General features: G+C 38.9%; 1 long non-coding RNA gene and 12 other non-coding genes across 13 annotated transcripts in view; 1 reads left to right on the top strand and 12 right to left on the bottom strand.

Moving 5' to 3' along the window:
* The window catches only part of LOC139940095 (uncharacterized), a 44,111-nt gene extending 34,473 nt beyond the window's left edge, over positions 1-9,638 (top strand). Inside the window, exons 2-3 of the long non-coding RNA XR_011786381.1 lie at positions 5,342-5,403; positions 5,628-9,638. This is a non-coding gene — a long non-coding RNA (uncharacterized lncRNA). The remainder of the gene's footprint in view (positions 1-5,341; positions 5,404-5,627) is intronic.
* A 1,551-nt stretch (positions 9,639-11,189) lies between these two features.
* On the bottom strand, positions 11,190-11,261 carry Trnam-cau (transfer RNA methionine (anticodon CAU)). Its single transcript has one exon. It is a non-coding gene; the product is annotated as a tRNA-Met (tRNA).
* Positions 11,262-13,326: 2,065 nt separating this feature from the next.
* Trnam-cau (transfer RNA methionine (anticodon CAU)) lies at positions 13,327-13,398 on the bottom strand. The gene has a single exon. It is a non-coding gene; the product is annotated as a tRNA-Met (tRNA).
* Positions 13,399-13,625: 227 nt separating this feature from the next.
* Trnam-cau (transfer RNA methionine (anticodon CAU)) lies at positions 13,626-13,697 on the bottom strand. The gene has a single exon. It is a non-coding gene; the product is annotated as a tRNA-Met (tRNA).
* Positions 13,698-15,039: 1,342 nt separating this feature from the next.
* Positions 15,040-15,111, bottom strand: Trnam-cau (transfer RNA methionine (anticodon CAU)). Its single transcript has one exon. It is a non-coding gene; the product is annotated as a tRNA-Met (tRNA).
* A 354-nt stretch (positions 15,112-15,465) lies between these two features.
* Trnam-cau (transfer RNA methionine (anticodon CAU)) lies at positions 15,466-15,537 on the bottom strand. Its single transcript has one exon. It is a non-coding gene; the product is annotated as a tRNA-Met (tRNA).
* Positions 15,538-15,884: 347 nt separating this feature from the next.
* Positions 15,885-15,956, bottom strand: Trnam-cau (transfer RNA methionine (anticodon CAU)). The gene has a single exon. It is a non-coding gene; the product is annotated as a tRNA-Met (tRNA).
* An 831-nt stretch (positions 15,957-16,787) lies between these two features.
* Trnam-cau (transfer RNA methionine (anticodon CAU)) lies at positions 16,788-16,859 on the bottom strand. The gene has a single exon. It is a non-coding gene; the product is annotated as a tRNA-Met (tRNA).
* Positions 16,860-17,564: 705 nt separating this feature from the next.
* Trnam-cau (transfer RNA methionine (anticodon CAU)) lies at positions 17,565-17,636 on the bottom strand. Its single transcript has one exon. It is a non-coding gene; the product is annotated as a tRNA-Met (tRNA).
* Positions 17,637-18,423: 787 nt separating this feature from the next.
* Positions 18,424-18,495, bottom strand: Trnam-cau (transfer RNA methionine (anticodon CAU)). Its single transcript has one exon. It is a non-coding gene; the product is annotated as a tRNA-Met (tRNA).
* Positions 18,496-19,536: 1,041 nt separating this feature from the next.
* Positions 19,537-19,608, bottom strand: Trnam-cau (transfer RNA methionine (anticodon CAU)). Its single transcript has one exon. It is a non-coding gene; the product is annotated as a tRNA-Met (tRNA).
* Positions 19,609-19,719: 111 nt separating this feature from the next.
* Trnam-cau (transfer RNA methionine (anticodon CAU)) lies at positions 19,720-19,791 on the bottom strand. The gene has a single exon. It is a non-coding gene; the product is annotated as a tRNA-Met (tRNA).
* A 202-nt stretch (positions 19,792-19,993) lies between these two features.
* On the bottom strand, positions 19,994-20,065 carry Trnam-cau (transfer RNA methionine (anticodon CAU)). Its single transcript has one exon. It is a non-coding gene; the product is annotated as a tRNA-Met (tRNA).
* Positions 20,066-20,451: the final 386 nt, after the last annotated feature.

Raw genomic sequence — 20,451 nt, 5'->3', positions numbered from 1 at the left:
CATTGAACTCCTTGACCATGAAAACATTGGTATAGACACCATTTTAAGCATGTTAGCCTTCTTTATTTTAAAGTTATGCCTTTTTTTTTCATTTTCAGCAAATTAATAGCGGAAACTAATTAACATAATTTTGGAAATTTGAAAGCTTTCCAACACTTTTAAAAGGTTATTCCTTTCTTCATTGGACGTCTTGACCATGAAAACATGGGTATAGACACCATTTTGAGCATGCTAGCCCTCTTTGTTTCAAAGATATGCATGTTTTGCGCTAATGGCGGAAACTAATTAACATAATTATGCCAATTTCAAGACTTTTTGGCACATTATAAAGGTTATTCCTTTCATCATTAACCTCCTTGACCATGAAAACATGGGTATAGACACCATTTTGAGCATGCTAGCCCTCTTTGTTGTCAAGATATGCATGGTTTTTCATTTTCAGCTAATGGCGGAAACTAATTAACACAATTATGCAAATTTGAAGACTTTTTGTCACTTTTTAAAGGTTATTCCTTTCTTCATTGGACTTCTTGACCATGAAAACATGGGTATAGACACCATTTTGAGCATGCTAGCCCTCTTTGTTGTCAAGATATGCATGTTTTTTCATTTTCAGCTAATGGCGGAAACTAATTAACATAATTATGCAAATTTGACGGCTTTCCGCCACTTGGATTTTGGAGGACTTTTGATATGTTCAACTTGGGTATCTATAGACCCCATAACAGTTGAAATAAATTCTGTTGCAATTTTTTCCAGGTCCAGCTGCAGTATGACTGGACTATATCGCTATAATGCGGCTGGGCGGTACAGCGGCTAAATGGTTAGATCATTTGGATACAGTACTTGCTCACTTTTAGAGCCTCTTTGTTCTGATTGGGATGAAAATGTTTAGTTTGGTAGCGGGCAGGGGACCAAGAAGACTGTTATAAGGCCATGTAAAGACAAGAACAGTAAAGATTGCTCATCGCACTACTTCTCTTCTTGCAATGTGAATCATACCTGTACAACTAGGTAAAGTAGTTATGACAAAACAAGAACTCAGTGGCTTAAAGAGCATGGAAACAGTGCCATATTCTTTTAACAAGCATGCTCGTTTTTGTTTTTTATCAATTCAAACTAAGGGATAACTTCAAAATGCGTTTTTATTGCTTTTGGAAAAATTACCATTTTTGAGGCAGAAGTGTCACAACAGGATACAATAAACCAAAGTGTTTCTCCCCAGTAGACATGCAAACCATAATGATAGCCCAATCAAAACAAAAAGGGAAATATTTCGAGAACCAATAAAACATTAAAGACAGTACAAACTTGCTTGATGTGCAAGGGGAATTAAAAAATGTGACTTTCAAAAAAGAGGCGCTGTTCACAAAACTGTTATTTTATTTTATGCAATGTCAAGAAATATGATTGGGCCAGGGCCAGGGTGGGGCAAATTATAAGATTTAGTTCATCAACAAGTCCTGATCAATGTTTGGTAATGCACTAAACCTACAAAGTGCTTATAAAAAGCTGCCAGATTGATGGAATTATAGCTTACTTCTTCATGTTATAAATTCAAAATGAAGCAAATATTTCAAAATGCATTTCTCTATGTTTTCGGGGAAAAGGATCTATTTTTGAGACAGTTCTGTTACATCAGGATACAATTGCCCCAGTTTTTCTTACCAGAAATAAAAAGACAAGTTATGGCCCTGATCAAAACCGAAAGGAAAATATTCTGAGACCCCTGGAATTTTGAGGGCAAAAAATATGGTAAAAATGTTAATTTTGCAAGCTCTAAAAACATACTGTAATGCACGTTCTTAAAATAGCACAAGGGTGAAATTTATAGCAATATTTTTTTGTCTCAAGTAAAGCCAAGGATGATACTTTGTAGTGATGTAAAAGGTTTTATGAAATATTTTTGTTTGTTGGTGGGGTGGAGTTGTAAATATTTTTCCTTCCCCAATATCGGCCCAAAGTGGTCTAAACACAAATGAACTGTTACCATGGCAACGTGTTATATTATGATTTGAAATGTTAATGTTGTTTATTTGCACCCCAAGTCCCTACCATCCACAAAGTATAAGAAAAATATTCCTTTTCTTTTACCATGGACACATATGTCGATATTATAAGAAAAGACCCTTAAAAAGGCATTTTTCATGTTTTTGGGAAAAAAGTATAGTTTTGAAGCAGTACTGGCCCAACAGGATACAATTGCCCAAGTTTTTGACACCAGATATAGAAAGACCAGTGTTGGCCCTAATCACAGACGAAAGGAAAATTTTCTGAGACCCCTGGCAAGTTGACATTTTGGGGTCCAAAAATAGGGTAAAAATGTCGACTTTGCAAGTTCTAAAAACAAACTGTAATGCATGATGCAAAAATAGCACAAGGGTGATATTTAAAGCAATAATTTTTTTTCTCAAGGAAGGCCAAGGATGATACTTTGTAGTGATATAAAAGGTTTTTTGAATTAATATTGCATTTTGGTGGGGTGGAGTTGTAAATATGAGCTAAAAACCAGTTTTTCAGACCCCAAAATCGACCTAAAATGGCAAAAAATTAAAATGAGCCGTAACCATGGCAACGGGCTATATATAGAATTGAAAATGCAATTTTGTTTACTTGCACCCCAAGGCCCTTCCACCCACAAAGTATAAATAAAATTCATTTTTTGACCGTGAGCAACTATGTCAACTATTTACCTGAACTGACTCTTAAATCTTTTTTACCAGTCACTGATTCAAAGTATTCTCACTTTTTGTTTGATCTGTAATTTTGGTAATCTGTCTAAACAAAATGTAAAGAAACTGGAGAGACCTAGGAAAATCGCTCAGCGTTTAATTGGTAATGATCTGGATCCAATTGTTCACTGTATGAAAAAAAGACTCATGCTTAAAGGCACCTGGAAATAGAATTGTTTTTCTTCAAACATTAGAGTATATATTCCTGAACAATAAAATAATTATTTGAGTAATTGTTTTTAACGATTTATAAGTTTAAAAAATTAAATAAAGTCGTGTGGGGAGGGTGACTCCGCCTACCTCTTTTGTGACGTCAATCGAGGAAGACTTTGCCTCGATCGAACATCGAAAACACGTACGGGCAAGTACATTCAAGTCCTAGTCGTAGGTTTGTACGTTTTGAAAAAGTTTTTTTTTTGCATTTTTCCGGCAATGTCGACCAGGTGTATTGCTGCTGGATGCAGCAAAACAACTAAAGATGGTGTCAGTTTGCCAAGTTGTCCGGTCCGACGTCTTTTCCAGCGCTGTGCAACAAACACTTCATTCAAGCCGTCGTGCTTCGAGAATCCGAAATACACTACACATTTTGACATGAACAGAAAAGTTCTTTTCTAAAACATGACGCCACCCCAATAATTTGTCCAGCTAGTGGGGAAGTCGAAGAAGGTACCTGAAAGACGTAACGAACCTAACGGAGCATTTGCCTAACGTGAAAAAAAATCAGGTATTGTTTCAACTTTGAGGGCATGTTTTTAGCTTGCGCCAAGCGTCACTATGTTGTTTTGGGATGCGATTCATCGCGCCTCGATTGACGTCACGAACAGCGCCCTCTCGGGTCGGGCTTTTTTTTCAAATTTGTAAATAACATGGAAACTAATTTTTTTTAAACCTTAGTTAATTGTTTATTTATATTCCACTCATCAAAACACATATTTTTGTGACAAAAGCTTTATTTTGACAAAATACCACTTCCAGGTGACTTTAAAGTACACAAAAAAAATGCAAGACGTCTCTCACCCACTTAACAATTGTTTTAAATTCAATAGGTCAGGTATTCGTATTTCTGTTCCTAGGACTTCACTATGCCGCACCAGACGATCATTTGTTCCTAATGTTATTCACATGTTCAACAACAATGCTAGCAGGGTTACTAAGGGTTGTTAGAACTTTTTACCATGGTCTTGTATTTAATGTATTATTTGCATTGTTGGAATGGATTGGTCGGGGCAGCGTTAGCTGGTCGCGGGTGGCTACAAGGAGGTAGGAGTAGTGGGTTTTTTCCCCAGCCTGTTGTTGTCTTGATGTCCTATTGTGACCGGTTAGCATTGTTTTGACTGGTGCATTTTTTAGTGTGCGGTTTTTTTTGTATTTTGTTGCTTTGTATTTCTAACTTAACTTATTTTGTAACTTTTATAGTTTTTATATTGATTGTATATACTGGTAATTTGGCAGTGGATGTCAAGTTTCTATGTTTTTAACGTGGACAATAAATTATTTTATTCTATTCTATTCTATTCTACCCTGAAGAACAAAGCAATGCCTCAAAAGAACTAGATATTTCAGATCACATGTCTCCAGTAGTTTCCAATGGCCTAAGCTTTCCTGGCTCACTCTGAAAATTTTGACTTTGTAGTTTAATCAGGAATGAAATTGACAATCTTTGCCACTGGTAATTTTTTTCCTCCCACATAATTTTCTATAAAAACAAAGTTTTGATTTTCAGTTATTTTTAAACACAATTACGAATGGTCCCTTCCTCACTGTGTGAGGTCGATATAATGACGGGCATTACACGAACTTTTAATTAACATTCACAAATACCTCAGACAGTTTTGCTATTTCTATTGATGGAGAGCGCGTCACGTGGGGTGTTTAAACCGTTGATAATGACCAGTGTTTATAACCGGTTGTCCGCGCTAGTCTTGATGCAAGACGTTTCTTGTTACGGGCGATGCAGGCGCTGTCGGTGAATTTGCCGCGCTATGTGTGAAAGGAAAACCAGCGAATATGTACCAAGACTATACGCGCATGCGCACGAACGGAACCGGAAAACACACGCGTACGGACATCATACATGTACATTCAACACGTATACTGAACATACATGTACCATGGAGGTCGAAACATACAGAGCTCAAGCACTCGGAAACGGATAAGTTTTACAGAGTTTCTTACTTTATTACGCCTTTTAACAAAAGAGGTATTAATGAATGGGAATCAAAGTGTGTTGAATCAGTTTTCAACTAGTGGTTTAAACCCGCCGAGGCCTGGTTCTTGATAATTACCTCGACTTCGTCTGGGTCACGCAGGCCCGATAACGAGAACGAAAACGATAACGATAAAAATGCACGCCCTCGATTGGTTGAATGAGCGTGGGCGTATTCTGCGTGGAGCAATTCAACCAATCGCGAGCGTGTATTTTTATCGTTCTCGTTTTCGTACTCGTTATCGGGGCCTGTGTGACCGGGCCTTCGTCTGGGTAAAATTATCAAGAACCAGGCCTCGTTGGGATTAAACCACTAGTTGAAAACCTCTTCACCACACATTGATTATCCTTATTAATATCAATTGTTATTATAAATCATTTCAATTCATTTTGTATTTTACAGGAAACCGTCAACTGTACAGAACTACAAATAACACCTTTTCAGCTTTAGTCACAACATTGAAGGTGTGTATCTAAGATTGTTACATGTGGACACGTTGTGTCTACTGGCAGATTAACTTAAAAGGACGTTTAAAGAAATTTCATTTTCCTGAGGGAGATTTGGTTGGTTTAATGACGAAGTTGAAACTAAAGTATCAAAATATTTTCTTAAATTTAAGTTTATCTATTGAACAACTAAGTTGATTAGCCTATCATATTAATTAAATTTTTTGATTTTGTGCATTCAGATATTAGGATGGGACCAAAGTTGCTTCTGATTCTCGTCATGTTGTGTTGTTGGTGTCTAGTAAGTCAGCGGGTACAATCCACCAGATTAGACGAACTACGGAATCGATTTATCGATAAGGCAATCGAATCGGAAACCCAGAGGAAACGACGCCCTTTGTCGTCGCTAAGCAGGGGGCCAGAACAGCAGGATTATCACTTCGCTGCAGGGATCTTCCGGAAGAGGATGTTTAATACGGGTGAGGAGATCAATCAGGACCCCGGCTACTACGCGTTCGAGGATGAGTAAAACGCCACCACTCTTAAAGGACGGACCATAATAATTTATCTTGTTATTTCATACGGGACAGAGGACCATCTGCTTCTATGAAATGGCTGAATGGCGAGATGATTTGACCTATCTGACACGATCAATTGCTGTGTGGATAGCTTGCCCCTGATGGCATCTCAACCTTTGACTCAGACACATACTGTTTAATTATAGCACCGTATTGTGCTGTCAACGTTTTTAGTTTTCTTCGAAACAACAAACTACAGATATCCCGTTTAAACGACCAAGCCATTACTAGTCTGGCAGCTTTCCTGCATTCTCACGTTATTCATTCGCCATGGGAGGCCTGCTAAGATGAACGCATCAATGACGTCATCGTACGATTCCATGGACTAGGTGCCGTACCGTGCGCAGTCCAATGAAGGCCGATTCACACTGTCAAGGAACATTATTTTTGAAATGACAAATTTTCGTCTTAGAAACACGAGCTGAATGTCATTATAGGGACCTTTTTCAAAGTGTGAGATCAATGACCACGACTGTCAAAGGGACTCTAAACTACAACTAATTGTAGTTGCATAAACGTTTTAAAAGACAAAATAATAAATAGTGACTATTATAATATCGACTCGATTCACAAAGGATAACTTCTTTAACTATTTCGGAAACCACAAACGTTTAAAATTAGAGCTTGCTCAGATACTTTTACAAAACATGTGTTTGGAAAATAAAGTAAAACATTAGAGAAGGATACAGTGTATTACCTGTTTGCCAAAAAGAATTTAATTGTTTTAGTAACACTGTTCTTTTAACATTGTATGTAAAAGGTAACAGATGTTCTTTACAATTTTCTTCATCAGTTTTAAACCAAATCGAATGTCAGTATGGGCTTGTTCCAAGCCTTTGACATGCCCCTTTTGACATAACCCTAAACAACGTTCAGAAGCTACATTTGAACTGTCTACGAGATTTAACACAGAACTATTTCGTGTGCTCTTTCCACAACCTTCTTTCTCCGCTTTTCTTTTGGTAATTGATTCACAAATTAAGTCGAGCCATGATTGTTGAATTGAATTTTGCCGCGGGAGGTAATTGGCCAATCGACACCTGTCCGTCAAATTGACTTTTGACTTAATGAGATAGTTACACGCCCAACACTCTGAGTGCTTGCATTGCAAAATAGTCATGACCTTTAAATCAATCTCAGTGATTAGTTTCGCCTGCACTTTTGTTTTACTATCGGCCGATGTGTGGATATTTGATTTCTTCGGGTGAGTTGGCTAGATCACTGAGTTTGGCATGACCTGGTCATCTAAACTAAAACCAATTAAAGCTTGTAAAAAACAATCCCATTGCACTTTGACATCACTGAAATTGTTGTAAACAAAACATAACCACACAGTCGACCGTTTCATTAGTTATACAAGACTATAAACAAGCTTTACAATAAATAAAGCCATTATTTCTTCATATTTCAAGCAAAAGGATACAACCTTTATAAGAGACTGCACTGAGACAGAATTTATTTAATTGAAACGAATTGTTGGGTTTGAACACAAACTAACATCGTCATTTACAAATTCATTCTTTTCCACCAACTTGGTGTCAGTTAAGACAAACATCAGTGTGCAGTTTTGAAATATTTGATGATAAACAAAGGGCAAAGTACAGGGCAATGAGTATACTAGATCTTGATTTGTTTTATTTTTCTTACACCAAGTGTTAAACAAGTATTAATTATATTAATTCCAAACCTTAGACTTAGTAATGTTTAGTGTATGTTGTGTTGCCCAACTCTTAATGATTATCGAGGTTTGACATTGACCTATTGTGATGCACTATTTGTCAACGCAATTGAATTAAGACATAAACATGATCATTCAACGCCTCGTCGATTAGTCTGCAGGGGGATGCTTCAGATTAGGATGTACTCTGATGTACTCTCTGTACAAATTACCAGTTATTCGGATACTTGAACTGAAATCACAGGATGACGAATAGTACATGAGTAAAGCCTGTATGGTTTTTATTTAAGCGTCACATGTAACCTATATATATGTTGTGCAAAGAGTATGAATGTTTAAACAAACACCAAGTGCAAACGTGTACATCTCGAAGTGCCAACGAATTCTTGATTGATTTACCTAACTCTAACTATATTTCACTGTAAATGAATTTGACGAAATAAAAACGCAAAACTTAAACTGCACTGATGGTTGGTATTTGTTGTAAAACACGGTGTGCTTGATCCATTTTGCCGATCGCTTCCTTTTGAAATAATTTGGACAATTAAAGCTCAACATCCCTTGTGTCTATATGTCACTCTCCATGGGCAACCAATTGCAAAAATTTCTAGTTTTATTAACAGCCTGTCATTTAAAGATCAGCTTGAACAAAAACGACAATAAGTGATGTACGCTGAAAGCCATTCGAAACATTTTAAATCAATATGGGAATTGAGTTTAGATGGGATTAAACAGATTTAAATGTAAAGAAAATATTTTTTTTGAGTACTCTTCTCACGACAGGTGCTTTTCAGAAAGATTCGCGAAAAGCCCTATTACGTCATCACTACATCACATGTGGGAGCCCTGTTTTGTATAGCAGATTTGTTGCAACAAAGCAATCTCGCACAATGACGTCGAAGTTGCCTTTTTTACGCACGCCATCAACGGCAGAAGGGTAGCTAATCGGTCAAAACTTTGAAACAATGTAAACGTTCTGGGGCTTCATAAACTAACTTACTTTTAATTTATTTGTGGGTGTTATAAAAATAACTTACTTGGGCCATAACTAAAAAATCTATTTAATGCAGTCCCATTTGGATGTCAGGGCAGGGTATTTTTTTTATAACAATCATGTTTTTAAAGCAAACACAAGATGATGGTTTGAATCTCTTGATTAAGAATTATTATTCAGCGAGAGAGAAACCCTCAAACGTTAATCGACGGATAAACGTTAAACGTTTTGGATCCTTCATGTTTATTTACTCCCTGTATTGTTCAATTTAACAAGGAGCTGCCAGTATTCCCGCAAATTAGTGTTTAACTACCCTTGCCTCGCCCATCTACTTTCGACTATCAACATTAAACAACAACATTTGCTATGTTAGTAAATTAAAGCGGCAAGATCCATGGTCATTGTTGGATGCATAAAATGAGCTTGTTTAGTTCAGACAAAGCAATTGCAACTCACTGGTCCTTTTTAACCATACAGAATAAAAAACAGCCGATTTCTAGACCAGTATTCATTCTCAAGTCTTTTTGGTTTTTCTGTCCTTCATGTCCTTCCGTCCCCGGAGGCAGTTTGAGGCCCGTGTTTCATGGTAGGGACAGGGGCACGCTAACAATCAGCCATACGCTAATGGCTTAAAGTCTTTGCCCTAGACGAAATCCAGACGCCCGTTCGGATTTGTAGAGTTCGCCATTGCTCCGTAGGGAGTATTTACTAATGTACGTATTGAATACTAACCTGTCACGTGTAAGACGTTTGCCCAAGGGGTGGATTACGATCGGATAAAAACAGGGAGACATTGTTAGCGAGTCCCTGGAAACGCGGCACACCGGAAAATGTGGCATTTAACTCAGTTATGCATTATGATTAGCAGAAAAGGCCTGAATTCTCCATCGTCCTGTTTAATAGCCAGTTTTATATTATTTCGATGGCAATTTTTATAGTTGACTGTTAATAAGATTAAAGCTATGTATCCTCTATGACGTTCCGTCTCGATATAAGCTCCATGTTATAAAGACAAGGGAAATCATAATAAACAAGTGACATACATCACGTAACTCAACTTACGAGCAGTATACAGTTAATTAATGGCTGTCTAAAGCTTGGATAGGTTGTCCTTTTTCATGTTGTCATTCTAAAGTAATAAACAATGTTGTTCTCAGAGAATAACATAAATATCTTAATGAATAATGTGCCTGCATTTATGAACACAAAATATGTAGTTTGCCAATTGCTTTCTAGACAGGGCGCCCTCCACTGGAAATATTCTGGATATGAACCTTCAGGTGGGGCAGATTTCTTCAGGACTAATTAATAATTGCCTCATTGTCCAGGAATTTGTGCCTCCTGTGACTCTATCTTGGAATTGATGTCACCCTAATCTAACCTTTTACAGAAGATTTGTGACTCAGCCGACAAATATGGGCTCCCACACAAATATTTCGCTATACCGTTTTACAAGGTTTTCACAAAGGATGCCTACTAAAATGTTACATTTGAATGTAAGTCGCGGACAAGTAAAGTTTAAATCAGTATTTTGGGCTAATGCGAGCTAACTCTGCCAGAAGGAGAGGAAAGGTCTCAGGAAATCCTCATTCAATGAATTAAAATCGAGGCCGGGGGGGGGGGGGTGGATCAGGGGTCGGGGACCAGTTCACGATAAAGTGCACATGCACAATGTATACAATCCCCATGTAAATTACACCATGGAGGAAGATTACACAGCGTTGGCCGGATGTGAGCAGCTTAATTGCAGATCTCGATCTCGATCTGCGTTCACACTTGTTTTTTGATCACCTTTGCGGAATCTCATCTCCCTCTGATCTCGCAATGAAGGGAGGTCAAAAAGGAGATCTGATCCTGATCCTGATCCTGATCGTATCACACTAGCCGGAGATCTCCCTTTACTCGCCCTTTCTAGATCAGATCCTCCTTTGACCCTCCTAGATAGTTTTTTTGTGACGTTTAAGAGAGCCACATCAACGGCCCAGAGAAACTGTCGGACTTGTTCAAAACAAAAGTGCTTAAATACGTCTTTGGCGCCGAATCACTCAAGGGTCGATGCATGTTTGTGTGGATCACTGTAATCTACTTTTACAACATCTTTCTACACATATGCATTTTATAAAAAAACGGTTACAAACGCTTTTCAAAGACCAACTCGACCGATCCAAGGCAACGTGTTCTTTTAATTTTGCCTATAAAAGTGTTATCAGAGCGAGGTTTCGATTCTCGGACCTCTGGGATATGGCCAAACACACTTCCACTATGCTTGCTAACAAAATGATGCAAATTAGTTTCCAAAACTATTTAAAAAACTGGATTTCAGAATTTGAGCACATTTAAATTTTCCTATAAAAGCGTTACCAGAGCGAGGTTTCGACCCTGGAACCTTTGTTAGCAGAGCGAAGGTTCGATCCTCATACATATTGTTTACGGGCCTAGTATATTCCAAGTGCGCCACTCTGATTGCTTACAAAGTGAGGCAAGACATACAAAACAAACTAACTAAAATGTTGGATTTCACAATTTGAACACATTTAAATTTCCTTAAAAGTATTAGCAGAGCGAGGTTTCGATCCTCGGTCCTCTGGGTTATGGGCCCAGCACGCTTCCACTGCGCCACTCTGCTTGCTTACAAAGTGATGCAAAATAGTGTACAAAACCATCTCAAAAATAGGATTTCACAATTTGAACACATTTACTTAAAAAGTGTTAGCAGAGCGTGGTTTCGATCCTCGGACCTCTGGGTTATGGGCCCAGCACGCTTCCACTGCGCCACTCTGCTCGCTAACAAAGTGATGCAAAATAGTGTACAAAACAATCTCAAAAATAGGATTTCACATTTCGAACACATTTAAATTTCCTTAAAAGTATTAGCAGAGCGAGGTTTCGATCCTCTGACATCTGGGTTATGGGCCCAGCACGCTTCCACTGCGCCACTCTGCTAGCTTACAAAGTGATGCAAAATAGTGTACAAAACCATCTCAAAAATAGGATTTCGAAATTTGAACACATTTACTTAAAAAGAGTTACCAAAGCGAGGTTTCGATCCTCTGATGTCTAGGTTGTGGGCCCAGCACGCTTCCGCTGCGCCACTCTGCTTGCTGACAAAACCATCTCATAAATAGGATTTCACAATTTGAACACATTTACTTAAAAAGTGTTAGCAGAGCGAGGTTTCGATTCTCGGACCTCTGGGTTAAGGGCCCAGCACGCTTCCACTGAGCCACTTTCCTTGCGAACAAGGTGATTCAAAATAGTGTAAAAAAACATCTCAAAAATAGGATTTCACAATTTGAACACATTAAAATGTCCTGATAAAGTGTTAGCAGAGCGATATTTCGATCCGGGAACCTCTGGGTTATGGGCCCAGCACGCTTCCACTGCGCCACTCTTCTGCTGCAAAGTGATGCAAATTAGTTTTCAAAACTATCTAAAAAACTGGATTGCACAATAATTTGAACATACTTAAAAAAAGAAAAACTTTAAAAACTGCGCCACTTTGCTTGCTAACAAAGTGATTCAAAATAGTGTACAAAACCATCTCTAAAATAAGATTTCACAATTTGAACACATTCAAATTTCCTTAAAAAGTGTTAGCAGAGCGAGGTTTCGATCCGGGAACCTCTGGGTTATGGGCCCAACACGTTTCCACTGCGCCACTCTGCTTGCTGCAAAGTGATGCAAATTAGTTTTCAAAACTATCTAAAAAAACCTGAAAAACCTATATAAAAAAAAAAAAAAAAAAAAAAAAAAAAAAAAAAGCAGCGTTAGCAGAGCGAGGTTTCGACCCGGGGACCTCTGTTAGCATGGCGTGGTTTCGATCCTCGTACATGTTGTTTACGTGCCTAGCATGTTCAAATTGCTCCACTCTGATTGCTTACAATGTGAGGCAAGTTATACAAAAGTAACTCAAAAATAGTAAACTATTTGCACCACTGTGAACAAAGAGGGCGCATGATTCAAATCATTCGCGTTTCTGGCGGGCTCAAGGTTGAGAGGGGTACGGGGTCAGTGATGCAGCAAGGGGTTTGTAGCTTAGCAAGAGGGAAATGTACCCACCCTCTCTCCCCCTTTTTCCCGGATCAGTATAAGAACTGTCAACCCTCCTACTTGGTGTACCCCTCCCTATAAGTCCGTCTGGCTGTTAAGTGAGGAGAACAACTTTCTCAAATGGTCCAAAACTTTTGGATGGTCCGTGGTCCCCCTAGGTCAAAGTAAATAGCAAAATCAGTACAATGTTTCAATTCAAATTTGACGTAACCAGAGAAGTTTGTAGTGGCAAAAAATGCGTACAGTGAGGTTTGGCCCTGGGCCAGTTTTACAGTACGTCTGAGTAGGGTAGTACATTTTTTTTTTTTTTTTTTTTTGAATCCCACTTACCCTCTCCACAGGGACAGTTGTAACAAAGGGAAAACTCCGGACTCGGGATTCTACACCCCAATTGTTTACACCCATATCTAAACCTAAATGTAGAGTCTTGAGCCCGCGGGTGAGCAGTGGTGCAAATAGTTGTCAAAACTATCTAAAAAACTGGATTACACAATAATTTGAACACACTTCAAATTAAAAAAAAATAACATAAAAAACTGCGCCACTTTGCTTGCTAACAAAGTGATTCAAAATAGTGTACAAAACCATCTCAAAAATAGGATTTCACAATTTGAACACATTTAAAATTCTTTAAAAAGTGTTAGCAGAGCGAGGTTTCGATCCTCGGACCTCTGGGTTATGGGCCCAGCACGCTTCCACTGCGCCACTCTGCTAGCTTACAAAGTGATGCAAAATAGTGTACAAAACCATCTCAAAAATAGGATTTCACATTTTGAACACATTTACTTAAAAAGTGTTAGCAGAGCGAGGTTTAAAAAAAAAATATATCAAAAACTGCGCCACTTTGCTTGCTAACAAAATGATTCAAAATAGTGTACAAAACCATCTCAAAAATAGGATTTCACAATTTGAACATATTTTAAATTCCTTAAAAAAGTGTTAGCAGAGCGAGGTTTCGATCCTCGGACCTCTGGGTTATGGGCCCAGCACGCTTCCACTGCGCCATTCTGCTAGCTTACAAGTGATGCAAAATAGTGTACAAAACCATCTCAAAAATAGGATTTCACAATTTAAAAACATTTACTTAAAAAGTGTTAGCAGAGCGAGATTTCGATCCGGCAACCTCTGGGTTATGGGCCCAGCACGCTTCCACTGCGCCACTCTGCTTGCTTACAACGTGATGCAAAATAGTGTACAAAACCATCTCAAAAATAGGATTTCACAATTTAAAAACATTTACTTAAAAAGTGTTAGCAGAGCGAGATTTCGATCCTGGAACCTTTGGGTTATGGGCCCAGCACGCTTCCACTGCGCCACTCTTCTTGCTTACAAAGTGATGCAAAATAGCGTACAAAACCATCTCAAAAATAGGATTTCACATTTTGAACACATTTACTTAAAAAGTGCTAGCAGAGCGAGATTTCGATCCTCGGACCTGTGGGTTATGGGCCCAGCACGCTTCCAATGCGCCACTCTGCTAGCTTACAAAGTGATTCAAAACAGTGTACAAAACCATCTCAAAATAAGATTTGACATGTTGAACACATTTACTTAAAAAGTGTTAGCAGAGCGAGATTTCGATCCTCGGACCTGTGGGTTATGGGCCCAGCACGGTTCCACTGCGCCACTCTGCTTGCTTACAAAGTGATGCAAAATAGTGTACAAAACCACCTCAAAAATAGGATTTCACACTTTGAACACATTTAAATTTCCTTAAAAAGTGTTAGCAGAGCGAGGTTTTGATCCGGGAACCTCTGGGTTATGGGCCCAGCACGCTTCCACTGCGCCACTCTGCTAGCTTACAAAGTGATGCAAAATAGTGTAAAAAAACATTCTGAAAAATAGGATTTCACTTTTTTAACACATTTACTTAAAAAGTGTCAGCAGAGTAAGATTTCGATCCGGGAACCTCTGGGTTATGGGCCCAGCAAGCTTCCACTGCGCCACTCTGCTTGCTTACAAAGTGATGCAAAATAGTGTACAAAACCATCTCAAAAATAGGATTTCACATTTTGAACACATTTACTTAAAAAGTGTTAGCAGAGCGAGATTTCGATTCGGGAACCTCTGGGTTATGGGCCCAGAACGCCTCCACTGCACCACTCTGCTAGCTTACAAGTGATGCAAAAAAGTGTAAAAAACAATCTCAAAAGTAGGATTTCACAATTTGCACATATTTACTTAAAAAGTGTTAGCAGAGCGAGGTTTCGATCCTCGGACCTCTGGGTTATGGGCCCAGCACGCTTCCACTGCGCCACTCTTCTTGCTTACAAAGTGATGCAAAATAGTGTACAAAACCATCTCAAAAATAGGATTTCACGTTTTGAACACATTTAAATTTCCTTAAAAAGTGTTAGCAGAGGGAGGTTTCGATCCTCGGACCTCTGGGTTATGGGCCCAGCACGCTTCCACTGCGCCACTCTGCTTGCTTACAAAGTGATACACATTTACTTAAAAAGTGTTAGCAGAGCGATATTTCGATCCGGGAACCTCCGGGTTATGGGCCCAGCACGCTTCCAATGCGCCACTCTGCTTGCTTACAAAGTGATGCAAAATAGTGTACAAAACCATCTCAAAAATAGGATTTCACAATTTGAACACATTTACTTAAAAAGTGTTAGCAGAGCGATATTTCGATCCGGAAACCTCTGGGTTATGGGCCCAGCACGCTTCCACTGCGCCACTCTTCTTGCTTACAAAGTGATGCAAAATAGTGTACAAAACCATCTCAAAAATAGGATTTCACGTTTTGAACACATTTAAATTTCCTTAAAAAGTGTTAGCAGAGGGAGGTTTCGATCCTCGGACCTCTGGGTTATGGGCCCAGCACGCTTCCACTGCGCCACTCTGCTTGCTTACAAAGTGATACACATTTACTTAAAAAGTGTTAGCAGAGCGATATTTCGATCCGGGAACCTCCGGGTTATGGGCCCAGCACGCTTCCAATGCGCCACTCTGCTTGCTTACAAAGTGATGCAAAATAGTGTACAAAACCATCTCAAAAATAGGATTTCACATTTTGAACACATTTACTTAAAAAGTGTTAGCAGAGCGAGATTTCGATTCGGGAACCTCTGGGTTATGGGCCCAGAACGCCTCCACTGCACCACTCTGCTAGCTTACAAGTGATGCAAAAAAGTGTAAAAAACAATCTCAAAAGTAGGATTTCACAATTTGCACATATTTACTTAAAAAGTGTTAGCAGAGCGAGGTTTCGATCCTCGGACCTCTGGGTTATGGGCCCAGCACGCTTCCACTGCGCCACTCTGCTTGCTGCACAGTGATGCAAATTAGTTTTCAAAACTATCTAAAAAACTGGATTACACAAGAATTTGAACACACTTCAAATTAAAATTAAAAAAAAAAAAAAAAAAACTGCGCCCCTTTGCTTGCTAACAAAGTGATTCAAAATAGTGTACAAAACCTTCTCAAAAATAGGATTTCACAATATGAACACATTTAAAATTCCTTAAAAAGTGTTAGCAGAGCGAGGTTTCGATTCTCGGACCTCTGGGTTATGGGCCCAGCACGCTTCCACTGCGCCACTCTGATTGCTTACAAAGTGATGCAAAATAGTGTACAAAACCATCTCAAAAATAGGATTTCACATTTTAAACACATTTACTTAAAAAGTGTTAGCAGAGCGAGGTTTCGATCCGGGAACCTCTGGGTTATGGGCCCAGCACGCTTCCACTAGGCCACTCTGCTTGCTTACAAAGTGATGCAAAATAGTGTACAAAACCATCTCAAAAATAGGATTTCACATTTTAAACACATTTACTTAAAAAGTGTTAGCAGAGCGAGATTTCGATCCGGGAACCTCTGGGTTATGGGCCCAGCACGCTTCCACTAGGCCACTCTGCTTGCTTACAAAGTGATGCAAAATAGTGTACAAAACCATCTCAAAAATAGGATTTCACATTTTAAACACATTTACTTAAAAAGTGTTAGCAGAGCGAGGTTTCGATCCTCGGACCTCTGGGTTATGGGCCCAGCACGCTTCCACTGCGCCACTCTGTTAGCTTACAAGTGATGCAAAATAGTGTAAAAAACAATCTCTGAGTAGGATTTCACATTTTAAACACATTTACTTAAAAAGTGTTAGCAGAGCGAGGTTTCGATCCTCGGACCTCTGGGTTATGGGCCCAGCACGCTTCCACTGCGCCACTCTGCTAGCTTACAACGTGATGCAAAAAAGTGTACAAAACCATCTCAAAAATAGGATTTCACATTTTAAACACATTTACTTAAAAAGTGTTAGCAGAGCGAGATTTCGATCCGGGAACCTCTGGGTTATGGGCCCAGCACGCTTCCACTAGGCCACTCTGCTTGCTTACCAAGTGATGCAAAATAGTGTACAAAACCATCTCAAAAATAGGATTTCACATTTTAAACACATTTACTTAAAAAGTGTTAGCAGAGCGAGATTTCGATCCGGCAACCTCTGGGTTATGAGCCCAGCACGCTTCCACTGCGCCACTCTGCTAGCTTACAAGTGATGCAAAATAATGTAAAAAACAATCTCTGAGTAGGATTTCACAATTTGAAAACATTTACTTAAAAAGTGTTAGCAGAGCGAGATTTCGATCCTCGGACCTGTGGGTTATGGGCCCAGCACGCTTCCACTGCGCCACTCTGCTAGCTTACAACGTGATGCAAAAAAGTGTACAAAACCATCTCAAAAATAGGATTTCACAATTTGAACACATTTACTTAAAAAGTGTTAGCAGAGCGAGATTTCGATTCGGGAACCTCTGGGTTATGGGCCCAGCACGCCTCCACTGCACCACTCTGCTAGCTTACAAGTGATGCAAAATAGTGTAAAAAACAATCTCAAAAGTAGGATTTCACAATTTGAACACATTTACTTAAAAAGTGTTAGCAGAGCGAGGTTTCGATCCTCGGACCTCTGGGTTATGGGCCCAGCACGCTTCCACTGCGCCACTCTGCCTACTGCACAGTGATGCAAATTAGTTTTCAAAACTATCTAAAAAACTGGATTACACAAGAATTTGAACACACTTCAAATTAAAATTAAAAAAAAAAAAAAAAAAACTGCGCCCCTTTGCTTGCTAACAGAGTGATTCAAAGTTGTACAAAACCATCTCAAAAATAGGATTTCACAATATGAACACATTTAAAATTCCTTAAAAAGTGTTAGCAGAGCGAGGTTTCGATTCTCGGACCTATGGGTTATGGGCCCAGCACGCTTCCACTGCGCCACTCTGCTTGCTGCACAGTGATGCAAATTTGTTTTCAAAACTATCTAAAAAACTGGATCAAACACTAATTTGAACACACTTCAAAAAAAAAAAAAAAAAAAAAAAACTGCGCCAATTTGCTTGCTTACAAAGTGATTCAAAATAGTGTACAAAACCATCTCAAAAATAGGATTTCACATTTTGAACACATTTACTTAAAAAGTGTTAGCAGAACGAGATTTCGATCCTCGGACCTCTGGGTTATGGGCCCAGCACGCTTCCACTGCGCCACTCTGCAAGCTTACAAAGTGATGCAAAATTGTGTACAAAACCATCTCAAAAATAGGATTTCACAATTTGAACACATTTACTTAAAAAGTGTTAGCAGAGCGAGATTTCGATTCGGGAACCTCTGGGTTATGGGCCCAGAACGCCTCCACTGCACCACTCTGCTAGCTTACAAGTGATGCAAAAAAGTGTAAAAAACAATCTCAAAAGTACGATTTCACAATTTGCACACATTTACTTAAAAAGTGTTAGCAGAGCGAGGTTTCGATCCTCGGACCTCTGGGTTATGGGCCCAGCACGCTTCCACTGCGCCACTCTGCTTGCTGCACAGTGATGCAAATTAGTTTTCAAAACTATCTAAAAAACTGGATTACACAAGAATTTGAACACACTTCAAATTAAAATTAAAAAAAAAAAAAAAAAACTGCGCCCCTTTGCTTGCTAACAAAGTGATTCAAAATAGTGTACAAAACCTTCTCAAAAATAGGATTTCACAATATGAACACATTTAAAATTCCTTAAAAAGTGTTAGCAGAGCGAGGTTTCGATTCTCGGACCTCTGGGTTATGGGCCCAGCACGCTTCCACTGCGCCACTCTGCTTGCTGCACAGTGATGCAAATTAGTTTTCAAAACTATCTAAAAAACTGGATTACACAAGAATTTGGACACACTTCAAATTAAAAAAAAAAAAAAAAAAAAAAAAAAAAATCTGCGCCCCTTTGCTTGCTAACAAAGTGATTCAAAATAGTGTACAAAACCTTCTCAAAAATAGGATTTCACAATATGAACACATTTAAAATTCCTTAAAAAGTGTTAGCAGAGCGAGGTTTCGATTCTCGGACCTATGGGTTATGGGCCCAGCACGCTTCCACTGCGCCAATCTGCTTGCTGCACAGTGATGCAAATTTGTTTTCAAAACTATCTAAAAAACTGGATCAAACACTAATTTGAACACACTTCAAAAAAAAAAAAAAAAAAAAAAACTGCGCCAATTTGCTTGCTAACAAAGTGATTCAAAATAGTGTACAAAACCATCTCAAAAATAGGATTTCACATTTTGAACACATTTACTTAAAAAGTGTTAGCAGAACGAGATTTCGATCCTCGGACCTCTGGGTTATGGGCCCAGCACGCTTCCACTGCGCCACTCTGCTTGCTGCACAGTGATGCAAATTTGTTTTCAAAACTATCTTAAAAAACTGGATTACACAATAATTTGAACTAACTTCAAAAAAAAACAAAAAAAAAAAAAAAAACTGTGCCACTTTGCTTTCTAACAAAGTGATTCAAAACAGTGTTCAAAACCACCTCAAAAATAGGATTTCACAATATGAACACATTTAACTTTCCTTAAAAAGTGTCAGCAGAGCGAGGTTTCGATCCTCGGACCTCTGGGTTATGGGCCCAGCACGCTTCCACTGCGCCACTCTGCTAGCTTACAAAGTGATGCAAAATAGTGTACAAAACCATCTCAAAAATAGGATTTCACATTTTGAACAAATTTACTTAAAAAGTGTTCACATTTAAAATTCCTTAAAAAGTGTTAGCAGAGCGAGGTTTCGATCCTCGGACCTCTGGGTTATGGGCCCAGCACGCTTCCACTGCGCCACTCTGCTTGTTGCACAGTGATGCAAATTTGTTTTCAAAACTATCTAAAAAACTGGATCAAACAATATATTTTGAACACACTTCCAAAAAAAAAAAAAAAAAAAACAGCGCCAATTTGCTTGCTAACAAAGTCATTCAAAATAGTGTACAAAACCATCTCAAAAATAGGATTTCACAATTTGAACACATTTAAATTTCCTTAAAAAGTGTTAGCAGAGCGAGGTTTCGATCCTCGGACCTCTGGGTTATGGGCCCAGCACGCTTCCACTGCGCCACTCTGCTAGCTTACAACGTGATGCAAAAAAGTGTACAAAACCATCTCAAAATAAGGATTTCACAATTTGAACACTTTTACTTAAAAAGTGTTAGCAGAGCGAGATTTCGATCCTCGGACCTGTGGGTTATGGGCCCAGCACGCTTCCACTGCGCCACTCTGCTAGCTTACAACGTGATGCAAAAAAGTGTACAAAACCATCTCAAAAATAGGATTTCACAATTTGAACACTTTTACTTAAAAAGTGTTAGCAGAGCGAGATTTCGATCCTCGGACCTGTGGGTTATGGGCCCAGCACGCTTCCACTGCGCCACTCTGCTAGCTTACAACGTGATGCAAAAAAGTGTACAAAACCATCTCAAAAATAGGATTTCACAATTTGAACAAATTTACT

Source organism: Asterias amurensis, chromosome 7 (assembly GCF_032118995.1).
Source record: "Asterias amurensis chromosome 7, ASM3211899v1".
NCBI classification, from domain to species: Eukaryota; Metazoa; Echinodermata; class Asteroidea; order Forcipulatida; family Asteriidae; genus Asterias; species Asterias amurensis.
Note: the sequence above shows the minus strand (reverse complement) of the source record. Positions and strands in the feature narration are given on the sequence as shown.